Source organism: Sturnus vulgaris, chromosome 5, assembly GCF_052056855.1.
Source record: "Sturnus vulgaris isolate bStuVul1 chromosome 5, bStuVul1.hap1, whole genome shotgun sequence".
Taxonomy (NCBI): Eukaryota; Metazoa; Chordata; class Aves; order Passeriformes; family Sturnidae; genus Sturnus; species Sturnus vulgaris.
This window is the reverse complement of record NC_142247.1, coordinates 10,162,345-10,186,613: the sequence shown is the minus strand read 5'-3', so window position 1 is coordinate 10,186,613 and position 24,269 is coordinate 10,162,345. Positions and strand designations below refer to the sequence as shown.

General features: G+C 46.0%; 1 long non-coding RNA gene across 4 annotated transcripts; it reads left to right on the top strand.

Annotated features, from left to right (window-relative positions):
* The first annotated feature begins 1,345 nt into the window (after positions 1-1,345).
* LOC148223548 (uncharacterized) lies at positions 1,346-13,437 on the top strand. Of its 4 annotated transcripts, none has more exons than XR_015803707.1 (6): positions 1,346-1,430; positions 1,589-1,808; positions 2,314-2,459; positions 2,588-3,479; positions 7,759-7,882; positions 10,740-13,437. It is a non-coding gene; the product is annotated as an uncharacterized LOC148223548 (long non-coding RNA). The 4 variants fall into 4 exon arrangements; XR_015803709.1 differs by having other exon boundaries at positions 1,368-1,808; positions 10,740-10,816; positions 10,966-13,437; XR_015803708.1 differs by having other exon boundaries at positions 1,368-1,808; positions 3,345-3,479.
* Positions 13,438-24,269: the final 10,832 nt, after the last annotated feature.

The following is a 24,269-nucleotide window of genomic DNA, read 5'->3' as shown; positions in this document are numbered from 1 at the left end:
ATTGCCTGGAAAAAGATTTTGAGAATATGGAAACTATAAGCGAGATTGAAATGAAAGCCATCTTTGAGATACCAAACCTTAGTTACTGAACAACTAGAAAACAATAGTATGGCCGGCTGAAAGTAATCCCCTCTAGACTGAACAATTCCCTCTGCTTGCAGACAGGTCCAAGGGTCAGAGAAGACCCTCCTAGCTTGGCAGAAGGGGTCCAAAGAGTAGTTTTAAGGGTTTAAAGTGTAACACAGTCCGGTAATGTAACGATTCTTATAGGCTGTATGTAAATGCTATAGGATTTGTATCTTGTATTAGACTGGTTAGTGAAAATTAGAATATTCAACACAGAAGAAGATTTATTGTATTGTAACGGGAACCTCGCTCTCTTACCCCTTGCTCTCTTACCTCTCTCTTTACTGCTTACTCTTGCCCTCCTGCTCCTACAGGCTTGCAGCTCCAAGCAGGGCCTTCTTACCCACGCCCTTTGCAATAAACCACAAGTTCCAAAACCCGGCTTTAGAGATCTCTCCATCAGTCCTGACCGTCCTGACCACCGTTGCTCCTACAGTTTATACCTCTATGAAACGAAAAAAGTACTTTTAATTCTAAGGGGCAAAAGGAAAAAAAACAAAACATTTTGAATTGACACTGTGAGTCCCAACTGACTCTTCTTGTTTATGGCAAGCAAAAATTATGTCACCTACAGTGTTTTTTTGCCATTCAACTCAGTTTTCTTTTCACCCTTAGCCAGATATTATTTACATTTTTTTCTTCCTCCTTCTCCTGTTGCATTTTGTCTTCTAGCTAGAAATAGTTGCCACCTGAAAATACAGCAATGCTTAAAATACATGTGCACTTAAATGAACAAACCACTTAAATTCACAAATGTGAATCAAAATCTATTGTATTCACTTACTGCTGTCACAGTCCAGGAATAAGAGAATATCTTGAATGTAACTGGCTTCCATGCACTATTTCCAATTTTACACCAAAGTGAGAAGTTATTTTCACTTATTTGATTCTGAGCCTGGTTCTGGACAACAAACTCTCTATGATTTAGGCTTTTGTGTGATGTACTGTACAGTTTGATGATGGCAAATTGCAGAGGACATCAGTCCCCCAATAGAAGCAGGTATATTAAACCCTGATAAAGGATCTCCTAGGGAGCAAAGCATCTACTGCATAGAGTTACAAACTGATACACTGCTGAGTGGATTTTATTATTAAAAATACATGGTAAATTCTAGACTACATATGCTCCTGATTTCACTGATTTTAAAAATAGAAAGTGAAAGCTCCCAGCTGGGGGCACAGCTGCTGCTGAACACTGGTAGAAATCATAGCCAGGAGTGTCACTTGCAAATGCAGCAGCCTGAAACTGAAGTGGTGGGAGAGTTTGGTTTCTCCCCAGCGTGCAGCTGAATCTTGGGGGTGGGGTAGGTTTCCACAATGATTGAAGAGTTAACTGCCTCTTCTCTAAGGCAGATGCAGACATGTTTAGCTGTAAGATTCTCAAATATTGACAGTGCTCAGCCAACACTGTACTTCCAGGAACCTGATGTCGTTGTTGCTGTTTCCTTTAAAAATCATTCAGGTTTGAGCACTTAGAAAAAATGCATCTGTATGGATTGTCGGGATAGAGCTGGGATACAGACTTCATGACACCAGGTGCTGGTGAAGAAGAAGGAAGACACCTATTGAGAACAGTTGATGGAAATTTTCATCATCTACAGAAACAGTGTTGGGAAGAACGGAAGGGACGAGAGGAACAGAAAGTGGCTGTGTTGTGCCTTTTGTGCCAGCATCTCCCTCAGGTAATATCCTGATGCCTTTTAGATGGAAGGCTCTGCAGGAAGGAGGATATCATGTGCAGGTTATTGGGCTGGACAGCTGCAGAGATCAAGCATCTCCTCTTCCTGAGTCATTGCTGCCAAGGTGACAGTAGAAAAACCTATCCAGCGCTTGATTGTACTTTATTTGGTTTGTTTAAAGTGCACCTAGTTGTTAAGTCTTATAAATATCAGATGCACCTTCTTTCCAGTATTCAGTACAAAGTGGAAGGTTTTTGTATAAATGGACTTTAAAATGAAAATGTAAACAGTCCTTTGGCTTCTTCTCTTCCAAAAGAAAGAAAGAATGAAACTGTGAAAAGTGTTTTTAGCTTGTTGGTAAGGCTCTGTGCAGGGTCTGTGTAATGAGAGACTAAGGGGAGCAGCTGCTGCCTCCTGATCTTTAATGTCTGCAGTGCTCTTGACTCGTACAGCAGGGAAAATAAGTAATGCTATCTTGTTTAATCATGCTGTCTTCTACCTTGCTTAGCATTTACTAACTGGACTGGACCACCTAACTTGAAGACCTGCTTTAAAGGCAACCCTTTGACGGAAGAAACCCCAGACTGGGGAATTTTGAAACAAGGGCACCCTCTAATGGAAACGAGAATGACAAAGCAACCACAAGCATTTAGGGTAGGGAACATACTTTTTCTCTTCTCTGGGTATTTAGACTGAGCTTATGCAAGAATCAATCCCTCTCCTACTCTCAAAGGAATGCCTAGATATTCTGCCTTTAAAATGTAATTTTTTTTTCATTGCAGATCAAAGCTTACAAAAAGACCCTACCTTTTGCACAGAATCCGAAACCACTTCACCAACCTGAAAACTAAAAAGTGTCTTGGCAACTGGTGGTCCAAGCTGTAAATTAAGATAGGAGCTGTGGTCACTGAGGCCAAAGACCACTTTGTTTAGATTGCTTCTATTTAAGTTAACTATTTTTCCTGCTTCAAACTGCATCAGCAGCAAATGGGTTTCTCCTGAGCTGCTGCTGGTATTATAAGAGAGCAATAATTATTCCACAGCATGGAAGCACACAGTAATTGCTATTCTGTGAGCACTTGTTCTTGCACAATTAGGATTCAGAGTTCTTCCATATGAAGCAGTGTGAGCTCCAATCCAATGGCTAAGGCTGTGTTAGCAAACCCTCTCTTACCTATCAGAAGAAGTTTTTCACAGAGGATGAAAAGCAAAATGGGAAGGCTACATCACACATCTGGGATGATTCCAAATGATTTTTTGCCTGCTCCCATAAGCAAGTTCTCTCCTGATTCTCATAGAGAAGATGAATGATGGTGTCTCTGCAGAGGATTAAATTCCATGAGTGTTTACCACGTTTCTGGCTTCAGATTTGCTCCTTCTCATCCTCTGCACCATCATGTGGTTTTAGGGAGTGAACTGAGAGATAAGTTTGTCACCCAGGCTCTGATTTGCATGTTCTAATAGTATCACAGGACTTTTGGAGGGTGCCACTGTATTTGCCTGCCATTTAATCATCAGCCAATTTCATTTTGCCCCGAGCACCCACGAGCCTGTGTGATACAAAGGATGTGCAAGCCCTAGGAACCACATCAAACAGCAGAGGGGTGCTCTGTCCAGGCTTGCCGGCTGTACCTGCTGAATGAAACACGCTCAAGCATTTCCTGAGAAAGTCTGGTGAGTCAAATCAGGCCAGCAGCACAACCCAGCTGTGTGCATCTTCTGTTTTTCTTGTGTTACTGGTCCATAAAATAACTAACACTGATTGCCTCAGCCTTAAAACTTGCGTGTGTAAATCAATGCTGTGTCTGTACCATAGCACCCACATGGGTGTTGACGTAGTATTGTAGTTAAGGCTTCAAAACAGTTTTTGTTCCAAGTCCAGTGTTTTCCCTTGCTCCTGAGTTTCTGAAAGGTTCTACTTTCTAGGCTGAAATTTTCCATCACTGTGCTCAGCCAATGGCTTCTGGGAGAAAGTCTGAGGAAAATCCATTCGACCATTCTGTGAAACTGGAAAACAAAACAAAACTTCTCTGGAAAATTATTTAGGGATATATTAACTTGCACATCCAGTGAGAAAACCAAGAGCAGAAAACACAGCTGGGCTTTGATGAGGAAGCCGATTAGAACTTTTTTAAGACGTGATTCCCTGTAGATTTACTCTGGTATCTCCTCATCTCTTTACTCATCTCTCCCGATTTCACCCTCTGCTTGTACAGTTAGGGGACAATGGAGTTAGATAGCATTTTAGCACTGGAGTTATCTTTTGGAATGTGCTGGGAATGCGAGTGTGTTTTTCCTCAGAGGAACGTGAGTGTCACCCCTGCGTAAGCAACACGTACAGTCCCTATGCTGTGGCTGCCCCACGTCAGGACAGACACCACAGCTCTGCTGTACAAACTGTCCTCTAGCAAATGGCATTGAAAACCTGGAAATCCGGAGAAGACACAAGGGGAAAGAAAAATAATTAATTCACCTTGGGTGAATTATATCCACTGCGGAGTTCTCACACATGATTGAGTAAATATCATTTGGTGTGTACTCCCTCTGTTGACGTTTCTTGTACGTGCTTTTATTGTTTCTAGTAGTGTAAGACACAGAAGGCAAAGAGATATTCCTGCAGGTTAATACTATTATCAACACATTTCTACAAATCTCAATAACAGGCGTACACACATATCCCCTTCTTTTTATCTGTATCTGACTCCAAGCAAAAATTTAATCTTCAGATGACCCTAAGCATACAGGATGAGTTTCTCCCACGTTAGTTTTGCACATGGTGCTTCTCTGGTTATCCACAAAACAAGGCCAGCAAGTGGCTATGGATAAGGTCCTCAGTGAAACTTGACAGGGTAATGCTGGTGAATTGCATCAGCTGGAAGTCTGGCTTGCTGGTGTTTGGGAACTGTGGTGAGGGAGGTGACTAATGTGTTGCAGTGTTTCTTAAGCTTTGAGGCTGAACATCCTGAGGAAACTCTGATCTCAGAGCAAACCTGAAGGAAGTGCCTTGTGTATGTTGTGGGAGAGAAGGGCTAGGAGGATGGATGAGAAGGAAAGGGTTTTTAGGGGATTTCTAATGCTCAAGACTTGGCAAAACCAGAGCTTGGGACAAGCTCGCATTAATAAACTGAGTTTGTTTTGCTGAGTCTAGAGAAAAACTGACTTAGTGAGAAAGAAATGGAAAAGATCTTGTGCTGGAAGTTTTAAGACATGCTAGAAATTTTCATACAGAAAAATAAGAAAAAAAGGGTAGAGGTTCACATTTCCATACATCTTTTTTTCTGGTCTTTATCTTCTAGCCTTTTCCAAAAAGGCATTTAGTATTTGCATCTTTGGACAGGAAATTGTTTCATGAAACCAGTCTGAGGAGCTAAACTTTTCTGTGAGGATCCTGGGCCAGAGCCTTTGTCATAGCTGAGCTCTCTTACCCCATGGGTAACTGAACAGACCAGGGGGCTGTAGCAATCCTGGAACTCCTTCCTGATTCATTCAGCTGCTTCAAAGGGACCCAGCAGGGTTAGTCCTATCAGATAAGAAGACCAGGACGATAAAGCAATTGCATTTGGTTAAGATGGAGCAGAGAAATTGCTTCAGCCAGTGAAAGTAAATTAGGCAAATTCATTTTACAGGCCTCCATCATGTGGTTCTTTAAGAATATAATTCAACTTATCACATCAGGAGTTCAAGTTTGGAAATATTAGGAAATGAAGGCCAGGGGAACAGTGATATAATGTGGCAGACATGGAGGGTGAGCTCCAGTGTAACATAGGCTGGTCATAGCAGCCACCACTGTGAGTGGCTCAAAGTACAAGTGTTTGTTCCCTGCCTGTGTGAGCCAGACCTCCCTAGTGCTGAAGGGAGGAGTGAAGGGAAATAAAGCCCTTTGCATGCACTGCCAATGTGCTTGTATCTGGAAGCCTTAAGCACGGGAGCCCTCCTGTGGCAGCTCTTCAGAAGCTTGGTTTTCAGAATAAAACTGTTACCAGGAAAGTGCTGAAGTACAAGCAGAGAGAAACACAGCCATAAAATAAAAATATAATATAGCATAAAATATATTTATAAAATAAAATATTAGCTATAATATATATTTATCATCTGTTTATCATATATTTCTAATATAATTATAAAATATAATATTATAGAAATATATATATATATTTCTATGTATTTCTTTTATAGAAAAGAAATAAAATATATTTAAAGAAACCTGTTTCTATGCATGGTGCACATGATTGCAGGCATACAAAGCCACTAAATGTCAGTGGGCAAGCCAACCACATGCTGCTTGTGTTGGGCAGATCACAAAATTTAACCTGACCAGCCCAATGACAGCCCAGCAAATTAAGTCTAGCCTTGAACATTGAAGCTATTTGCACCTGTGAGAGCCTGACAGGCTGCCTGCAAGCACAGAAGCTCTGCTCCTGTTTATTTGGGAGGTTTGAGGGTAAGGTGTATCCTCTGTGCACCAAGTGCCAAGGTGAGCCAGCCTGCAGAAGAAGGCTGAATGCTATCCACGAAATTCCCTTCACCCAGCAGCGTGGCCTGAAGGTGATGGGTGACTTCCAGGACTTATTTAAAGCCTCTGTGAGATCCACATGGCCTGACTGGGCCTGAAGCCATCCCACACTGCTGGTTGTGAGCTTGTAATGAGGCTCCCAGGGCAAGATCCACCAGCAGTGGTCATCTGTCCAACAGGTCTCTGCCTCAGGCTGTCCATGCAGGGAGGCTCATGTGGTCACACATGACAAAGGACAGAGGGTACAGCCAAAGCAAAATTGTCTCTGGGGCTCAGGGATCATCACCCACCCAGTTCACTCAGCACACTGGATTTACAGCTGGGATAAATACCCATGAGGGATTTGGTGGGTGCCCATGGGAGTTCCCTTCTCTGCTGACCCACAGTAGCTGTTTCTGCCACAGCCCCTGGTGTTTTGAGCTGCCTTGGGCACTTACAGGACACTCCCAGCAGAGCACATTTGTCCACAGAGGGTGAGGAAAGAAATGCCACAGAAAGGACTCTTTTCTTGGTATTTGTGAGTAGAGGGAGGGCAGGACTAATCCCTTTGGGAGCATCACACACTTAAAACCACATCAGCTGGTCATAAATTCACTCTTAAAGGGTGGTGGCTTCATGCCTGCCTGGTGTGCATCAGTTGCTATAGTGGCTGTACTCTGTTAACAGAAATGCTCAAACTGAAAAAGACATTTGTTAATTATTGGCACTTTGCTAAGAGGAGGACTTCACAAGCATTTCCTCGATGTCAGAAAGGACAGAAAATTTGCATTATTTTCTTAAAGAGTACAAAACTATTGAGCCTTAATGGACAAACAAAAAGCCTTTTGAACAGAAGTAACACAGGTTGCCACATACTGCAAATTGTACACCCTGGCTAACCAGCACCTACTCTTATGCAGGTTCCAGGCCATGTTCTGAACCTCACTTGGTTAAACTAGCACTTAAATAAACTTCAGTTTGCTTATTCAAAGTAGCAGCATCCAAAGGCTAAACCTCAGTGTAATTATTGTGTAAGAGGTGGTATCCAGGAATTTTAATGCAAAGCACCTGCTTTTATCATATGGGCTAGAATATAACTCTGGCGTGCAGCACTAAAAGGTAATTAGGCTGAACAGTTTCTCTAATCTTAGGGGCTATTTGAAAGGCTGTAAATTTTAATTCAGCCATAAAGAAACATTTTTTTAATCTCTCTGGGTTGATGAATTTGCATATTTGGTAGCAAGGAAAGTTGATGAAGTTAAGAAGGCAAACCTGTTATTGGGGATAAATACATGCACAGATATATTTGTACAGAGACATATAGATACATAAAAAATAATACAAAAATAAAAAATTAATTAAAAACTTAAAAATTTAATGTCTAATGCTGTTTCCTTTTAATCATATTTTAATTTAATTTCTTTACATGTCTCTTTTCTGTCATGCTAACCTGTCTGGAAGAGAAGAACACGTGGAAAAGGCCCAGGGATCGTTGAAGTTTCACTGTCAGAGGCTCAGTGAAACCTAACTAACACGTGAGTGCCCACTGCTGGGGAATGACTCTGACCCATAGTGAACTAATATGGTAAGTCTTGGTATTTTGAGACTGGCGAGAGCTGGCAAGTTAACAGTCACCTACTGTGCAAGCCCAGGACGTTTTTTTTCCAAGCAAAACTTCACAGGGCTTCCTATTCTGAATTCACACATGCTAATAATGCAATCGCACATCTTGTTTGTTGCTCCTGCCTAATTATAAAATATATTTTTTCCTCTCCTAACACGAGAGGAAGCATAAATATTTTTATAAACATAAATCTTGATCGTGGAGGTAGCTATTTATAAAAATAAAGCTGATGCTGCCCTTGTGGAAGGAACAATTTTCCATCACAAAACAAGCAGTAAACTAAAGTGGAAGATTGGGATGAGCTGTAACATTATGAAAACAAAAGAAATCTTTTGAGGAGACCACTGATTCTGAATGGGTTTGGCAAAAGTCTGACCAGGACTGGTCCTGATTCCCTGCTCCAGAATTTTTTTTTTTTTCTGGAAAGGATTTTTGCTATATTTGCTGTTTTTAAAAATCTTCTTAAATTCATCTTGGGTTTGGGGAGTTTTGTTTGTTGGTTTTGGTGGAGTTTTTTTGATCAAGTTTTTTTGTTTCAAAATGAAAATGAAATCAAATTTAAGAATGAAAACACAAGTCTAAAAAAGTCTAAGCCAGTTTTTCACACAGTATGTTGTAGTGATTGAAGTTTGACAAATGCTCTTTCTGATTTATACAACATCACCTCCCTCACTCTGTTCATGGATAATTGTAAAATGAAGCTTTGCTTTATAATTTTATCAGGGAATAATTGCTTTATTACTCTGCTGTAATCAGACATCATCTTGTCAACTGCAGAATAAAACCAGAAAAAGTCATGTGGCTTCCAGGAGAAGAAGCTCAGTTGCTCATGCAAGTATCTTTAATAATATTTACTCAGAAATGTACATACTGGCAAAAAAAAGTAAAATGTTTTCCTTTCTGCGTGTTTGTCCCAGTATGAAAGTCCCTTTCTAATTACTTGCTACAGCTGCCAATAAATGGTGGGGAGGGCAGGGGAGCAGGCACACAGGGAAGAGCTATTTTAAGAACCAGGGAAAAGTTTTCAAGGCTCTTTTCCTATTGTTGTTCTGCTGTGATTTTGCTCCTTGGGAGATTTTTAGGCCGGATGGGCTCTTCCCCATTCTGTGGGAGCTGGGTTCGTGCAGCAAGGAGGAGTCTCAGCCCAGCTCTAGCCTTGTGCTTCCTTATCTTTCCTTGCCCCTGGAGACTCCAGAAACTTCTATAGGTCTTTCCAGGTCTTTCTCCTACAGTCTGTGCTAAATTTCCAAGGCTGGGCAGATCCTGCAAAACCCCCAGTGCCACCAAAATCGTAGGATCAGAGTTTCAGTAACACTCTGTTCCCTTTAACGTGGCTTTGACAGGCTGTCTCTTGCTTCTTCTTGTACAACCTGTACTTTCAGAAGTAGTTAGGTATTTGTGGGTGTCTGGCGAAGGGATCTCAAAATCCCAGCCAGAATATAAACAAAATACAGCTCTTCAATAAAATTCAATAAATATTGGCCAATATAAACCTGCAAAAAAAATCAGACTGTGCCATGCAACATTAAACCTTGTGAGCTGCTGAAATCCCTCACCTTGAACCTTTTTTCAAAAGCACAAATACACAGGGACAGTGTTAGGATGGTATGTAGAGGCCAGTTCATGTATTTACTCCATATTTTAGGGAGCAGTTTTTGAATGTCTCGGTGCATTCAGAAGATCCAGTCTGTAAACTCCAATTCTATTGTCGACAATATTTTCTTTGGAAAATAAACTGCTTTGGCTGAATTTGGAACTGCTCCCAAATCCAACTTAGTGCTCACTTCCTGATAAATGGCAGTAGAAAATTTAGACCAGCTAACATAAACATTAGCATCTGTGTCCATAGAGAGGAAGCAGGTATAATAATAGAGGGTGGGTGGGCATCACTCAAGTCATTCTGTAGGCCACTTAAACATTACAATCCACTGTTCTTTATTTATATAGCTCTGAAAGCTGGCTAATATGAAAAATCCAGCTAGGCTATAGAACAGTGCTGCTCCAGTGGCATTTGTCTAATTCCAGACCAAAAGTATATTTTTCCCCATGGAGGTTTTATAGATGTGATCCATCCAAAATACCTGTGGGAAGGCCTGTACTTCTAGTGATACTCTTTTTTTTTTTCCAAGGAGCAGCTTGTGATGCACAGGTGGGGTCCCAAGCTGGGGGAAAGGTACAAAGATTCAGACAGTGGCAGGGATAACACCAAGAAAGCTTTAACAGCAGCTACTGGATACTGAAAGGACTACCCACCAGACAGTGTTAAGTTCTCCTCTGGTGTTGAGGAGTTTTCTAGAGGGAAACGAAGGCAAGAAAATGAGAGCTGGAGTTCAAGTCCCCAAACAAAGTATAGACAGTTAATTCATATTGACTTCAAAATTGAATCATGATGTAACTAGGTACCATAGATCCATATCTGGGCTCTAATGTTTGTTACTTGCATTTCCTTAACTATTGTATCATTTTTATACAATTGAATACTACGAGAATGAAAAGAAAAAAGCAATTTATTCTCTATTTCTATTATTATTATTATTATTATTATTATTATTATTATTATTATTATTATTTTCTAGATATAACGAAGCAGGTATTTTGTCTGGGTTTTTTTAAGGAAGGGTCCACACATAAAAATTACTTGGGCAATGTTCTGTATTTCTCTGCAGCCAGATTTTTCTCCCCTTTCCCACAACCTTCTCGTGCATTTAACACAGCAATGGTGCTACCATGCAAGACTCTGCTAAACAAAAGTAAAGGTAAAATACACTGGTGTCTCTGCTCACTGTTTTCACTCACTTAGTGGTGTTTGGATACACAGATCAAAGATGGTTTCAAGCAAGTGTCTTGGAAACGGTTTCATTCCCTTCAAGTTTTATCATGGCCAACAGGAATTGAGTAAGTTATGACATTTCCACACATCAGTCAAAATTTTCTAGGCAAACTAACCGCTATCAGGCATGTCCCATGTGTCAAGCAGATCATGCACACATGGAACTGGGACCACCCTCACCAAAAACAGCTGTGATATACCTCTTAATTTCCAGGGTACAAATGCCTTAAATGCCTTTGAGTGCCTCCAGGATGGAATAAAGAAGAAGGGACCAGAGGAATGTGTGATCTCCCCTCTGGAGGGATCAGCTGGCTCCAATCTGAGGCTGTAAGTGAAATCAGGAGTCATCCATCCACACCTTGTCCTCAGTCAGACAAATTTCTCCACACTGCACACTTGTGGAATTCCTTGAGCCTGTTGGCTGTTGTTGCCTGAGTTTCAGTTTCTCGGGGAGAGCACGCTCTATTCATCATCTGCTTTATGTCCTTCTTTAGAACAGCAACCCCTTCCCAAGCAATCTTCCATGCAGTGCACAAACCACTGCTCCATGTTCTCAAAGGCCTTTAGAGATATAAGAAGCAAGTATCAGATGTCAACATTTAGCTCTTCCTGCTTTGTAGTCCAAAAACTCCAGGGATTTTACAAGTGAACAAGAATAAATACAACCTGGGAAAGGATGAAATGAGACTGAAACAAGCCAAAGGCTATTTCAGAGACCAAGGAAAATACTATACTGAAGATAATTCCTGCCCCTTCTTAACCCAGCAAACACCAGCTTTCACAAGTTATAATGATGGGCCCAAAGCCACAGGCTGGATGTATCCTTTGGTATAGTGAGTCTGAGCTCTTGGATGGAATTGACTGAGGTGCAGCTGATTCCCTGGCTCACCACTGAATGCATCAGGGAAATCAGCTGAAGTGACAAAGTAAGTTTTAGCAGCACCTCCCTAGCCAACATGCCAGTGATGAAAATTTTCAATCACAGGGCTCATCCCTTAATCATTCCAAACTGCTGTTCTGTATTTTCCCCTTAAGCTGTTTGCACTGACATGACTGTGGGATGACTTAAGCTTTCTCTTTCACACAGAATCAAAAAAATTACCTGAACCAACGCTGTTCATGAAATGGCCACAGATCTTGGTTTTATGATCCATCAGAAGTTTTTCCAAAACTAATGGGTCCAGAAGACTGAGAAAGTTACAGAGTTGCAAGACTTGGGCCAAATCAGCCAGGACACAATGTGTAATTTTTGAGTAGACTTCATCATATGTCACAAGGGAAGCAGCAAGACCAGTGGCTGTTTAACCTTCCCATGAGTAAGAACTGTGAGTGACCTGGTGTGTGGTTCTCTACTGAGGAGCAGAAACTCACTAAAAAATAAGTCGTAAAGAAGAAGGAAAGCTAACTCCTCTTTCTGGAGAAAATCTCGTTTTGGAGGGGGGTTGCAATCTAAGTGGAATTGGCCAAGATCTTTCCTGTGTGGGCATCTTGTGGTAAATAAACGAGCCTCAGAAATTTATGTCAATGGTCTTTGCAGAAGATTTGGTGTTTGACAACCTTTAAAGGACCCTTTCAAGCCAAACCATTCTACGATTCCTTGCTTCTAAGATTCCTGCAATCATGGAAGGGGCTTGGCAGACAGCTGCCTGCTTGGCTTTGTCCCACAAAAATCAGAGTGGGACTTTAATAGGGTGTACCCTGCTCAGAGAGATACATTTATTTACTATTTTTGACACTTAGCTCTGGTTTTATCTGCTTTGCTTCCAAGGATTTTTTAAATTCTTTGTTTCAAAGTAAAGGCAGATGAGTCACTGAGTTTCACCTAATTTAATAAAACATTGAGTTGAGCTGAGAAGCCTCTTGATGATGATTGCTGCAGTGAGCTTTTGATAGTACCACATCAGAATGGCTATAAATAAACTCTACACTTATTTATCTCTTACATAAACTTTGTCTACCAGCAAGGTAGGCAAAAAAAACCCCCTTAGCAACATAATGAGAGAACTACTGAGGCTGAGATGCACCTCTGGAGATTGCCTAGTGCAAAGCCCTCCTCAAGGCAGGGTCAGCTGGGCCAGGTTGCCCCGGAAGATGTTGAATCCTGTTTCAGATATTCCCAAGGAAGGAGACTCCATGACCTCTCTGGGAAATCTGTGCCTGTGCTCAACCACTTTTGGACTAAAAGTACTTTTGTCTTTTGTTGAAATGCATTTTCTTTTTTTTCCTTTTTCTTGCAATTTATGCTGATTGTCTCCTGCCCACCACTGGACAGTCCTGAGAAGAACCTGGTCCTCAGCTGCCTTACCCTGCTGGCAAAACTCTTCCTAACACAGCCCAGGGAATGTTTGTCCCGCGTGGCTGCAAGTGCCCATTGCTGTCTGATGTTGTCAAGCGTGACACCCCAATGGTTTTCTGCAAAGCTGTTGTTCCTGTGAGCATCCCACAGCCTGAAGTGGTGCATGGGGAGAGGCAGGCGGTGGGCACAGGAGCTTCACTGTCCTCCTCTCTCTCCCCCGTGGGTGAGGAGGTGGCCGGGGGTTTCCACACTCCTTCCTTTGGGGGCACCGGGGGTGTCCGCCCTCCTCTCCCCTATGGGGTGGCTGGAGGAGTCTTCTCCCTTTTGAAGGGAGGGTCTCACTCCTCTTCGCTATGGGAGTCCGGGTGGTCTCCATCCTCATCTGCCCTATGTGGGACCGGGGAACCTTCGTCCACTCTCCCCTTTCGAGTGGCTTGAGGGTCCCCATCCTCCTCCCCTTTTGGGGGATGTGGGGGGAGTTGGGGGACGGAGGAGGTCTGCGTTTGTCCTTAACTTTGGCCGGGGGGAGGGGGTGGGGGGGTTCTCTGTCCTCTTCTCTTTTGGGGGGACTGGGGGCTTCCCCATCCGCATTTCGCCTTTGCGGTTGCCAAGAGTTCTTATCCTCCTTTCTCCTAGAGGGAGAGCTCGGGGTCTCCCCGCTCCTTTCCCTTATGGGGCACCTCTGTCCTCTACTCCCCTGTGGGGTGGCCGGGGTTGTCTCCGCCCTCCTCTCCCATGAATAGAGCCGGGGTTTTGCGATTGTTCGCATTTTCATCAGGAGTGACTCGTTGGGAGAGCAAATACCAGTCAAAGTATCTGGTGCGTTGTTAAGTTGCATTTCTGCCAATTTTATTTTGTCTGGTCCGCGAGGGAATGCTTGAGGGGTCCCTGTCCCTCGCACCCCGGGGGATGCTCGGCAGGGACTCGGGGGGACGGGGAATGTCCTTGTCCCTCTCACCCCGCCGGATGATGGGGAGTTTCTCCATCCTCCTTACCTTTGCCAGCCCAGCGGTGGTCTCGGTCCCCCTCCGCTTTCGGGGGACCTTCTGTATCCGACCCCCTCCAATATGGGGGGAGCCTGCGTGGTGCCTGTGCCCCTCTGATGTAGGGGGACAGGGGATAGCCGCTGCCCCCTTTCCGCTTTGTGGGGGCCGTCGCGGGCTCTTCGTCCCCCTCCGATTTGGGGGGGACCCTGATCTTTGTCCCCCTCTTGTTTGGGGTGTCGGCGCAGGCTCCATCCCACTCCTATTTTGGGGCCGGCGTGGGCCCCGTCCTCCTCCAATTCGGGGGTCTGGAGGTCATCTCTGCCCCCCTTGTTTGGGGGGACTGGCGCTGGCTCCGTCCCCCTCCACTTTGGGGGGGGCAGCACTTTCCCTGCCCTCCCTGATTTGGGGGGCCGGCGGGGGCTCAAGCCCTCTCCGATTTGGGGGGGTCGATGCAGTCGCCGACTTCGCAGCCCCCAGACATTCTCCATCTCACCTCTGCTGGGCCGGGGGTGGTCTCCCCCTCCGATTTAGGGGACCGGGGGTAATCTCTGCCCCCATCGATTTGGGGGGCACCTGCCCAGGCTCCTTCCCCTTCCAATTTGTGGTAGCCGGCTCTGTCTCCATCCCCCACCGATTTGGGGAGCCGGCGCAGGTGCCCGGTAGCGGAGGCGGCTCCCACTTCCCTCCCTGCCACAGCACAGCCCCAGCTCGGGGCGGCCCCGAGGCTCCAGCGGGGCCGAGGGCGCGGAGCTCCGCTGCTCCCTGCCCGCACCGCTCGCCCTCTGCCCGCGCCGAGCCCGCATTGAGCCAAGGCACCCGGCTGGGAGCCGCTGGGCTGGACCCTTCTGCAAATGATCGGCGCTTTCTGGCTTCTCTTCCCGGAATGCCAACATCTGATCTGCTGGTGTTTGTCCAAGCACCCCGCGGACAGGCCAGAGCTGGAGCAGATCTTGTGCCACCCTTGGGTGCGGGGCGAGCGTTTTTGATGCCTTGCCGAAGCCTCTGCAGCACCCAGTTATCGAGTCCCACGCAGGACTGAGGACCCGAAAAATAAAACAAAAAGAAACCCATTCCTGGGTTTCAAGATTGGCCCTTGTTAGCAACTTCAGCTAAAGAAACCTCGTGAGAAAAGAAGTAATCAGAGAGTTCCCTTCAGCCTCTGTCAAGCTTTCGATACCTTCTCCAGGCAGGTAGTTTGGTGTCTTCCAGCACAGGCTGTAGTACAGGAAGGAGGGGTTTTAACAAGCCAAGAACTGCATCAGTGAAACAGCAGCTGTCCTTTCACACTATCGCGGCCACTTCGGGTCACCTGAGGCGATACACGGCCCCTGTGTGCATTCCAAGGGCTGTGGGTGAGTGGGTGGCAGGGACAGACATGCTGCTCTGCTGCGAAAGATGTGAGAAGAACCAGAAGCACCAAAACACAAAAAATGACCTTAGGTCGAGCCCTGATGAATTCTTCCTCTTATTTCCCCTCAAGTCGGCAGCAGGCAAACGCAGCCCTGTCTGTCTTGGTTCAGGGGCATCCAAAGGAGCTGTGCAGGGATGCACAGATGCCAAAAGGGACTCTAGGACAGATGGACATGCTCCAGCTCCCGTGCTGGAGCAGGGAAAGTGCGTGAGGAGACCCCCACTGCAGAGGAAGGAGCCCCAGAGAAAGCCATCCTTAGGGACTCCAGGGGAAACCCCCAGTGTCACCAGCCTCAAACCCTGTCTCACATGCAGCAGTTGTGTTATGTAATGGAGAGGTTATGGATGACTTTGTTACCCTTGTAGCCCAGAGCTTTAGAACACTGGGAATGGCATTCCTACCCAGCTCCCTTCTGGAGACTTTGCTGTTCTAACACAAAATCAATGAATGCCCATAGTACCTCCTGACCAGCAAGGGAGAGCTCTCCCTGCAGTTGTGCACCGTAATATGGTATATTTTTGTCAACTTTGAATTTCCCCTTCTCCATTTCACCTTCAGGATAAGAAAAAAAAACCTGACTTGGTCTCCTGGGTTTCCTGGTCATTCATAATTGAAAGCTGTTGAGATCCTGAACTTGCTTCCATGGTGGTGGGCCCATTGTGCCCCCTAAAACATCTTCCTCTACCCTAAAAATAACTGATGGAAATGGAAAGTATAGTAACCAGTCTAGTTACAAGAATGCACCCAGGTGCCAGCTACAAATCTGTGCCACCTTCTGTCTACTGCCCTGACCTACCAAAACAGGGTTTGGGGATTTTTTTTTTCATAAATGCACATGCTCTTTCATTTTTCTTTTCTTTTAGGAGGGCTGCCAACCCTTTTGTACCCTGAATGGCTCTCCAAGTCTCTACCCGAAGGCGTGACCCGATCACACCCATGATCCTTCCAGCCAGGACCCCACTGTGAGGGGATGTCGAGAGCTCTGTGTGTCAGTCCTGGACTGGAGGCTGAGCTGGGAGTGATAATTATCCCTTTTCTAATGTCCTGTGAATGGTAACTGCCAATTCTCCAAAGGCTGTGACACGTTTTCTCCATCAGCGGATGTCCATTGTTACAAAGCTTCCATTTTACAAAAGAAACATTTTCAGTTTCACTTTCTCCCTGTAGTGGAAGAAGAAAAATCACAGCTACTATTGTAAATAAAACAAAGGCAGTTCAGGCAGGGTTGTTAAGTAGAAACTTCTACTCCTCAGGGCACAGCCTCACTCTTTTTACAAGGCTTCCTTTGAATGCAATGTGGAATTTGCTCAAGTAGGAACTGCTGGGTGATGCTCACTGAGATGTATTTTTTCTGTTGGATAGAACTATCTCCAGATTACAGAATATTGAAAAAATGATAAGTAAATGGGAGGTTTTTTTCTCATTTAAGGAGTGGCGTGCCAGAGCAATGCAAACAACTGGTAGAAGCAGGATATGATGTTTGACAACCAGATAAAGAAAATGAGACTCATCTTCAGTAGGTAGCAATAAACAACAGAGAGGAGCTAGTGAAGCGAGCTGAGAATCTCTGGGACACTAACACATCATATTCTGCCACTGTTACCTGTAATGACTCTGTTGCTTTTGTACTTGAAGACAAAGCAATGCACTGCTTGAGAAGAAAAGGGTAGAATTCAAATTTTAATGCACTTACCTTTGTGAAAATGTCTCTGAAATGGAAAGATAGCCCACTTTCTTTATATGTGAATCATGTAGTACACGAAATCATGAAATTTTTCCAGGTTTGGGTATTTTTCACAAACTATCCTGTTTAAAAAGGAAAGGTGTCTGCTAAGGAAGGTGGGAACCTTGCTGAAATGAAAAGAAGACCCTTTCCTCCAAATCCTTATAACTTCGAAAATTATGGGGCTTCCAAGCAAAAATGCAGGAAAAGGATTAAGAATTATTTAGTATAAAATATGTACAGAACAGAACAAACACAAACGCAGCAGTTTCCCCGCGCTGAGCGCTGTTTGCCCTCTGCTGCAGTTCTGACCACAGCCGGCAGGGGGCGCTGCTGGATGCTGCGGGGCAGGGGAGGGACCAGAACCGCTCGCGGCCCGCAGGGGGCGGGGCCAGAATAGCTCGGGGGCAGAAGGGGGCGGGGCCAGCGTCCCTAGCGGCCGGCTGAGAGAAGGACAGAACCAGAAAGACAAGAAAGATGTAGAAAAAGAGACATCTATCTACCGAGTCCTGCCTTCCAGTGATGTAAAACTCCAAGCTGAAGGTAGGGCTAAAGGACCATGTACTTGCCTTGTGGTGACCCTTCTTCTTTATGGTGACCCCAAACCATTTCATCCCATCCTGGGCCTTCCTCTCAGGAGGGGCTTCTGGTCTTTTGGGAACTCAGGGACTGGGTTAGGCAAAACTGGGGCTGCCTCCAGTGTGCCATGACTGACAGACATTGTGGGCGGAGCACTACATCCCCAGAGCAAGGTCTGATCTACCCCCTATCTCCTCAGGATGTCTCAAAAAAGATTACCTTTTCCAGTCTCTGACAGGCAGGACTCACCCCCCACAAAGTCTCGGGCAGAGCATACACCTTTGCACGATATGCAACTGCCTAGGCAGCCTTTAAAAACACGTGCCCTAAAGCAAACTCCTCCATCCTCCTCAAGGTCTCGCAGCTGTCAAATCATAAAGACACAGTGATGATCTTTTTGGCACACAGGGTCATAGGATAGATACTTTATCACTAGGAATCTTCCTCAAGCCAGTATCCTGCCAAGTCTTTCTTGGGTGAGGAACCCAAAACTGACCCCAGGATTCAAGGTGGGGCCTCAACGGTGCCCAGAACAGGGGGAGGTCACTGCCCTGGTCGTGCTGGCCACACTATTGCTGACACAGGCCAGGATGCCATTGTCCTTCTTGGCCACCTGGGCTCGTGCTCAGGAGCTCTGTCGGAGAAGGGAGACGCGGACACCAATTCGGTCATCAGCAAAGTCTCGTTTATTGATACGCAGAGTGGCGATTAAATACAGTGCTTAATTAGCTCATGCATAGTGCAAAATCTGAGCTCATCATTGGTCTAGCTGTGCGGCTTAGCTAAGCACTTCGGCATTCATGTTTTTCTCAATTCTGCGTGTCTTCCTTATCTCAAGGACACTGTATCCGTGAGACTGAGGCCCACTTTGCTAGCTTTACTAAGTTGATCTGACTATGGCCTTTTTCTTCCAGCTATTCCTGCACCAGGCTCTCTACACTTCCCCCGTTTTCTTTTTGAGCTAGAAGAGTGGCATGCCAAGCTTTGCTGACAGTCTTTTGAATAAAATTTTGTAAGCGAGTTATCAAGCAAGGTAGCAATAAAGCTAAGCACAAGAATATATCTAACACCATAATAGCATACTTAATAATGGTTTGAATCCATCCCCCAAGACCTAGGCTTTTTAACCACTCGTCAATGCCCCAACCATCTTCTTCTTTTAGGTTGTGTAATTTCTGCTGCGTGTTTTGTATCTTTTTGTGGATGGACTCAGAGTGGTTGGATAAATTCATGCAGCACATTCCCTTGAACTTCTTGCAACCATACTGGCAACCTTACTAGACAGGTTTTAAAGGGATTTTGTACTCCTCCTAGACTTAAGCAGATTGATTCTTGTCTTGTTATGTTAGTGAATGTTACCTATACATTTTCCCGAGGCGCATGCTGCATTGGAAAAGATATTGTGTGAGCAAAGTTAGCAAGCATAAGCAGTGTAATGATCATCATTTTGATTTCTTTGGCGGCCTATTCTTTTTACGCCCTGTATTGCTCCCTGTTATCTGCAGTTGTTTTACCTCTTCTATACTTTGATTTAATACCTCTTCTGGGTCTGTACCGGGCTTAATTGGTCCTACCTGAGGCCAAGGCAGGTGTGGGACTTTATGTCTGCATCTTGCAGCGATAATGTGTGAATTTGCATAGATGTGCTGCCTCTTAATCCAGTTGGTAAGTTCCCACCGGGCCCAAGCTAACAGGAGCTGTTCTGGTGTCTCGTATAGGTTTCGTACCTGGGCATATGGCACTCCTGCTTCTTTTTCTAGGGCCCGACCCCAATTTGAATTTCTTAGGTCGTCACTTTGACACCTCCAGCACCACAAATTAAACACTGTTCTCTGTTCCACCCACGAGCAGTCCCCACAGCCCCCGCACTTTAGGGCTACCCAGGCTTCACACCATGACCCCCCACACGCACAACAAGGACGGCTGCTGAGAGGCTGTTCTTTCTAGTACCCGTGTCTTCCGTGTTTTCTTTTGTAGCTGTGTGAGTGCACCGAGTAGGTGGTTGGCAGTACTCCAGATGGTAAGATCGATGGGCGAGGAGATATCTCGGCGAGAGACAAACCCCTCATCGATGCAGCGTATAATACCCTTGAGGGCTTCATGTTGTTGTGGGGTCACGGTTACGGGTGCGGTTGGGTCAGTTCCTTTAAGTAGTGGCCTGAGGGAGTCTAGCAAGGAGTTGGGTATCCCAACAATCGGCTTGAGCCATTGCAGATCTCCTAGCAGTCGCTGTGCCTCATTTAGAGTGGTGATTTTTGTTGTAAGCTGGAGCTTCTGCGGCCGTACGATTTGGTCTGTGATAGACCACCCCAAGTACCTCCATGGTGTGGATCGCTGTATTTTTTCTTGAGCTATTATGAGGGATGCCTTTGCTAGGGTGCTTTGAATTTCCTGCATCTGAGTGTCTGTAAATGCTGATTCTTGAGCAAAGAGGATATCATCCATATAATGATAAATAATTGTGTTGGGCCACTGTATCCTCAATGGTTGTAGTGCGGCATCCACATACAGTTGGCACAGGGTAGGCGAGTTTTTCATTCCTTGTGGAAGAACAGTCCATTCATACCGTTTATCAGGTTCTTCTCTGTTTATTGCTGGTAGGGTGAACGCAAATCTTTTAGTATCTTGAGGGTGTAAGGCAATAGTGAAGAAGCAGTCTTTTAGATCAATGATTAGAAGAGGCCAATGCTGTGGGAGCATTGCTGGGTTGGGGAGGCCTGGCTGTAATGCCCCCATTGCCTCCATTTGATTATTTACTGCTTTTAAATCGTGTAGAAGACGATATTTTCCTGACTTCTTTTTGATCACAAAAATTGGCGTGTTCCATGGGCTTGTCGAGAGTTTTAAATGTCCTTGTTGGAATTGTTCTTTTACGAGTTGATGTGCTTGTATTAGACTTTCCCTTTTTAGAGGCCATTGCTTAACTATTACCGGTTCATTGGTAGTCCAGGTGATTGGGATTGGGAAAGTCCAAGCAATGGCAATTACCCCAAAGGGTGCTCGTTGGATAAAACGACCCCCATCTGAGCCAAAATGTTTCTTCCAATCAAGCAATGTACCGATGGTGGTAATGCAACTACGGACAACACAGTCACCAAATCTTGCCCATCTATAGTGACCTTTACTGGAGGTGTTTTTCTAGCAAGGGTGAACCCTCCGACGCCTGTCACGGTATCCGTAGTTTGCAGTGATGGCCAGTTGTGGGGCCATTTTTCTGGTGAGACAATGCTGGTATCTGCCCCAGTGTCTAGGAGTCCCATCATTTCTATTGTCTCTCCTGCATAGGTTAGTTTCACCTTCTTTTTGGGTCTGGTATGGAGATCCATTGTGAGCATAGCAATACCTGATGATCCGAATCCTTGGTCTCCACGTGGGGTTTGTCTTTGTGGTTGAACACCCCGGCTCAACTGTGGAAGTGGAATAAATTGAGCAATACGCTGACCTGCCTCAATTGTCAGAGGAGGAAAAGGAGTATAAACCATTATTTGTATTTCTCCCGTGTAGTCTGCATCGATGACACCTGGCAGCACAAACAGTCCTACAATGGAGCTCGACGAGCGTCCCACTATTAGTCCTCCATAAGCTTGTCCTTTGATATTTATCGGGCTATAAACTCCAGTTGGGACTTTGACAGGGCGATCTGTTATCAAAGATGTTTTTACTGCGGCTGCCAGGTCGAGTCCCAGGCTCCCTGTTGTGGCTGGTTGTAGACAGGAGATGGCGCTGATGTCACGGCGGCTACTTGTGTTCGGGCGCGGCTGCCGGGCGCGCTTCGCTGGGAGTTTTCCGACTTGCGGCGACAAGCTGATGTGTTATGCGTGTTGTTCTGGCAGTTTTGGCACCATACTCCTGGGGCACGGCACTCACGTCGGAAGTGGCCTCTTGCTCCGCATCTGTAGCAGCGCGCTGAGGGAGGTCGGTGATCACTCGACGTGGCTGGGGCCGCTGTGGAAGCACGGAGAGGAGCAAGAGCGGCTAGCACCTGTGACTGTGTGGACTCGGCTTGTTTCTGTAGCCCTAAGCCTATTTCTTTTAGTGCATTAACTAAGAAAACCTGTGCCCCTGTCGGCTGTAAAGCCATCCTTTCCAATGCCTCTTCTATCGACCAATTGGCTCCTAAAGTTGATAATACCCTTTTTGTTGCCTCATTGCTATTCTGCAGCGCACATTGCTTTAGTAGCGCCCCTCTCATATACTCTGGGACTCCTGCCTTTTCAATAGCAGCAGCAGCCTTATCTACAAAGTCCCCAAAGGATTCATTTCTTCCCTGTTTTATCCCCATATACATGGGTATGCCTGAGCTATCTTTGACCCGACCGATGGCACTCCTTACTAGACGCATGGCTTCCCTAACCTTGTCGGGTCCCGAAATCATTTGAGCTTCTGTCCTGCGGTATTGACCTAATCCCATCAGTTCGTCTATGGTAATTCCAGCTAACGGATCTCCCGGGCCCCTCTGTACTGCAATTGACTCCTGAACAAGAGCTTGCCAGTGGGCGTTAAATAGCAACTGCTGATGTTGCGTGAAAATCAGTTTCACTATACTTCTCATATCATTTGGCAACAGCAGGTATGTATCGAACAAGAAATCTAGCATTTGCTTAGCTGGCTCACTCTGGAAACCAAACTGACTCACTGTCTGTCTTAGCTGGGCTAGCAGCTTCCAGTCGGGAGGCGAGTATGCTCCTACTTGGACGGCTTGTCCTTGCTGGTTTATTCCCTGTGTATACGTGACGGGGAAAGCCCAGGTTTTCGCTGCGTCAACAGCGCTCTCGTCCCCAGTCTCCAAGCCGTGTCTGGCTAGCATACTCCACGCCTCCCCCCGCCGTCTTGCCATCTCCTCCCACAGGTCGCTTTCCGCCCTAGGGACCGGAGCTGGCTCCACGGTGGGCTTAGGGGCGGTAGGCTCAGACTGGCAAGGGGATTTTTCGCCGCCGGTCTGGGGCCCTTCGCTGTCGGAAGGCGGGGTTACTCCGCCTTCTGCAATTGTCTCCGCCGCCGCGGCGGAATCCTCCTCGAGCTCTTCTAAGGGGGGTGCCGAGGGCCAAGCGCAGCTAGCCATGTCTGTCATTCCTGCCGCCTCCCCAGAGATAGGTATTTCTACTCTGGTCGTGCTGGGTGCTCGGGGCTCATTATCGCCATACTGAGCATTCCTTTTATATGCCTCTACTGCCTCCCGAGCCGCCCTTCTCTCTGCTTGCTGCTTTAGCAGCGCATTATGAACTACCCGCCAGATCTTTCCCAGCTTTTTTGCTGTTTTATCATCCTGTAATACCGCCTCCCACAGTGCATCCCCTAACTTACGCCACTCATTTAAATCATGCACGGTGTGAGGATTAGAGAATAAACCTTTAGCATAACCCCAGACTAACAACCCCGGTATATCCTTCCTGGGATTAATCTCTTTTAACCCTAACTTATCTATATGTGCTATAAATAAATCATATGCTGCTTGCCTGTCCATTTTTCGTCGTCAGCGCTGTTGCAACTCTCCGGCTTCGGCAGCACGTATGGCCCAGGACCACCTTTATGGCTCCTGGGGGTGTCTTCCCTACGTCGTTTGACACCGACCCGGTTGCAGCAGGCCCCAACTCTACTTCACCGACCGTGGCGCGTTCTCCCCCGTTTTCTGAAACCGTTTTCTTTTCAGCGACGGAGGCACGTCGGGGTTCACCAAATGTCGGAGAAGGGAGACGCGGACACCAATTCGGTCATCAGCAAAGTCTCGTTTATTGATACGCAGAGTGGCGATTAAATACAGTGCTTAATTAGCTCATGCATAGTGCAAAATCTGAGCTCATCATTGGTCTAGCTGTGCGGCTTAGCTAAGCACTTCGGCATTCATGTTTTTCTCAATTCTGCGTGTCTTCCTTATCTCAAGGACACTGTATCCGTGAGACTGAGGCCCACTTTGCTAGCTTTACTAAGTTGATCTGACTATGGCCTTTTTCTTCCAGCTATTCCTGCACCAGGCTCTCTACAGAGCTCTTAGCCAGCACCTCAAGGTCTTTTTCTGTGAGGCCATTGGAAATTGAAGAGAACTGACAGTGCAATGAGGACAGTTTATTAACAACTCCAAGGGGCCTAGTCTGATTTAGCGACTCTTTGGACGCTTTGGTAATAAGTCAAGTCGGCCCAGTTCCCCTTAAGGGCTCTGTGCCCGCCTAAAGTAACCAGCCAATAGCGCTGCAGGGGGATGCTGTACCTCAAGAGCAGGTGTAAGCTATTTCCTTGGACACCAGGTCCCACTGTTCCAAAACGTTTGGGTTTATTTATCGTTCCCTCGTGCCCGCTGGCCGAAGCGCCTCCTGCCCCCGCTGTTGTTGCTGTCGGAGCTCGCAGCGCAGCCACGCAGGAACGGCCGCTGCCCCGGGGACAGCCGAACGCTGAGCGCGAGCACCGGGACGGCGGCGGAACCTGCGCAGCTCGCGCTGCTCGGCCACCAATGGGAAGCCGCGAAATGGGCGGGGCGGGTGGGGATTGGCTGAGGCCGTAGGGCAGGGGCGGGGCCCGGAGGGGCCGG